Here is a 3,428-nt window from a genome sequence, read left to right on the forward strand (position 1 = left end):
TCATTCAGGACAGTTTGATTGCAAAACCCATATGTAGGAATAAATTAGTTGAACTAAAAGATCCTAAAGCCATTACCACCATCACCAGCATCAATGATAGCCCTTCTTTGTTAAAACCATCTTCATCACCTGTGTAGATCTTACACATTGTTGATCCACATGTAAGTCTTTTGCATTTATAAAGATACCAGCCAAATTGCTGCCCATGCCAGTCTTTATATCGGGGTCTGTAGGCTAACAAGTTGGTTAGAAGATGTTGATGGCAAAGATGCATGGGAAAAGAGACACATTGGCAATCATTGTTGCATTTGACCTAAAATATTTTACTGTAAAGAGTAACAACTGCTTGTCGTCCACTCCTATGCTAAACATTTTAATGACTGAAGAAAATTATATAGAATTAATAAATGGTCTTGTATTAACAACTTACATGGTTGATTAGCAAACATCTGTGTTTAATAACTGCCCTGATGACAACGTCTTCCCCAACTAGTAGATTGAAAGAGTGATCACCTTTAAATGCTTCATTAATCTTCTTCTGAATGAACATATCTAGGACAGTAGTGTTAACCTTAATGAATTATCCAGATCGGGAACAGGTACAGGAGGTGCTACTCCACCTTGCTGCAATGTCATAACAATAGCTAGGCAAAGGAAAAACCTAGAAGGATTACATTTTAAAATATTGGAAAAAGTTTAAATCAATTAAGCCACTGGATGTCAATTCTTCAGGCTTGAACTTTATACAATTAGCTATTAAGGTTGACAACGATAACTGTGATATTGTAGTAACATCACACTGTCATCAAATTAAATTCTTAGGTTTTATAAATGTAAAATGCTCTATACAGCAGCTTTATTGTCTGTTGTTCATCAGTATAGCATTATCAAAACTACATTACTGCCTCAACAGATTTCCAGATTGTCAATGTCAAAAGCTGCTATGAGTAAATTGTCATATGACAAGTGTGCACTCCCTTGTTGATAATGCAGGTGAATGTATGCATGTATGTTTTTCGCATAGATGTTTTACTATACTGTCTGTGGTTTTAAATGAAGTGTGCCAATTAGTCTTGCATTATCAAAGCTGCTGCCTTGACAGATTTCCAGGCTGTCAAATCTCTATCAGTAAGATTGCCATATAAGAATCATATATAATACTAGGTATGAAAGTGTGCACTTTCTGTTGATGTAGAGAGTAAACTTTACTCTATGTTTGTGGTTTTAAATAAAGTGTTGTAAATGGGTATTTATATACAAGGAGTATCATAGCCTTGGTTTTTTTTACTCATAGCAATATAAAACAGGAAATTTATTTGGGACAATAAAGTCAATACGCTTTTGATTGAGACCAGTGACCTGTACACTCCATATGAACAACAACTATCCTAGAAGTTGTAATGTGTCATATTCTTTGACTATACTATATTGGTTTTTTTTTTATTTAACTAAATGGATAAAATTCTACTTTTATAAAAATATCTACAATGTCAGATAATTCACTCTTCAATTTGAAAAGTATGCATGCAAATTGTCATATAGTCTTGTGTAAACACAGTCATGAGATACATAGCAGACTATGTTGAATGAATAACCATGTGGGAGACAGGATTCATTCATTTCAGGACAGCCTGCAATTGCAAACCCATATAAGGAATTTATTTATTGAATTAAAGACTTTGAAGTTATTATCCACTATCACAAGCCCTCTATGATAGCCCTTCCTTTGTTAAACATATTCTCTTAAATATGATCTTACACATCATCGCAGGTTTCCACTTGTAAGTTCTTTTTCTCGCACAAGCAGGCGAGAAAGATACCTGCCAGCTATTATCTCGCTATGGTCACGAAAAACGGCTCGCTAAATTCTAGAGGTAGCTGTAGATGAGCCGGGACTAGTGAGTTGTTAAAAGATGTCATGGGTTTGATGGATTAGCAATCACTATATCTGGCAGAAGCGCGTAAAGTCCTGGGGCACTTTTGGCGATAGGGGGCCAAGGGAAGCAATGGGGAGAAGATGAATGTTTAGCGAGCGGACCCCACGTGATGGCCAGTCGGTGAACCCCGAACGAGGAACACGATCAGTGCCTTGCTGTCAACATACAAAAAATGACTGCGTACAAAAATTACTGTATCAATTAGTCGGAAACGATACTTGGATTCGCAGACTTGCTCGGATGATCAGCAAAACATCATTCATAAGTTTGACTTGAAATTTTCTGTCCCACTAGTGAGATTGAATGGATGATCTACGAAATAAATGCTGATCAATATTCTTTGAATGAACTTATACTAGGACATTAGTGTTAACGTTAATGAAAGTATCCAACATAGAACAAGTACAGGAGGTGCTACCTACCTGTTTGCTGAAATTCATAACAGAGTTAGGCAAAAGAAAAGAACTATCTAGAAGGATACATTTCAACAATATATAGTTGAAATCAATCAAGCTAAACTGATTTCAATGGAGCTCAGGATGTTTAGACTTTTAATGCTCTATCTTTGTATACTATCAGTGAGAGATGATTAACTGTGATATTGGAATATTAACATTCACACAGTCAACAAATTAAATTCTCAGCTTTTATAGATACATAATGCTTTTCATAGCAGCTTTATTGTCGGTTGTTCATTAGTCTAGCATAATTAAAAACACCTCAACAGAGTTCTAAGCTCTCAAAGTTTGCTATGAAAGAAATTGCCATCTAAAGGATTATACAATGCTATGGACAACCCCAATACTTCCTTGTAGATGGTGTAGTTGCATGTATATATCAATGCATATGGTATTCATTCATGTTATAACGTCCTACTATTAGGAAGTGGAGCTTTGAAGTGTATGTCCAGGATAAATCTAAAAAGGGAGTTTCCAGTAAAGTGTATTATAATATAGCACTATAGCATGATTGATCTACATTACACAATACATGAGAATTACCAATAATGTTAAAAACAATAATTGGCTATTATCATGAGATTATAATGATGTTGCTATGAATAATTATATCTACATACAGTTGCTATGGTGATATACATGTAGTTACTATATGGTAAATGCTGACTCTTACCAAGGTATTTGGTCAGTGTCTTTTCTGAATTAAAAAAGAGTGTGCTGCTATTTGAAATTTTAATTTCTGTTTTGGTGTTAATTTTATCAAGTTCTTTTTAGACTATTATTTTTATTCTGACCTTTAATTGTTAAAATGTTAACTATTAAATTGTATATCAAGAAAACTGGATGAGATCCATACAGATCAGAGAGAGTGAACTATTGCTGTCACTTTTCTAGCACACAAAGATCTTCCTCTGTATTATAAGTCCTACTACTTGATGATATATACTATAGCATGATGATAATATAGTCACGATTCTCTGGAGACCTTCTTTTATTAGACTCTTAGCAATATATTTACATGTAATGTAGTGAC

This window comes from Gigantopelta aegis, unplaced genomic scaffold (assembly GCF_016097555.1).
Source record: "Gigantopelta aegis isolate Gae_Host unplaced genomic scaffold, Gae_host_genome ctg5066_pilon_pilon, whole genome shotgun sequence".
Lineage (NCBI taxonomy): Eukaryota > Metazoa > Mollusca > Gastropoda > Neomphalida > Peltospiridae > Gigantopelta > Gigantopelta aegis.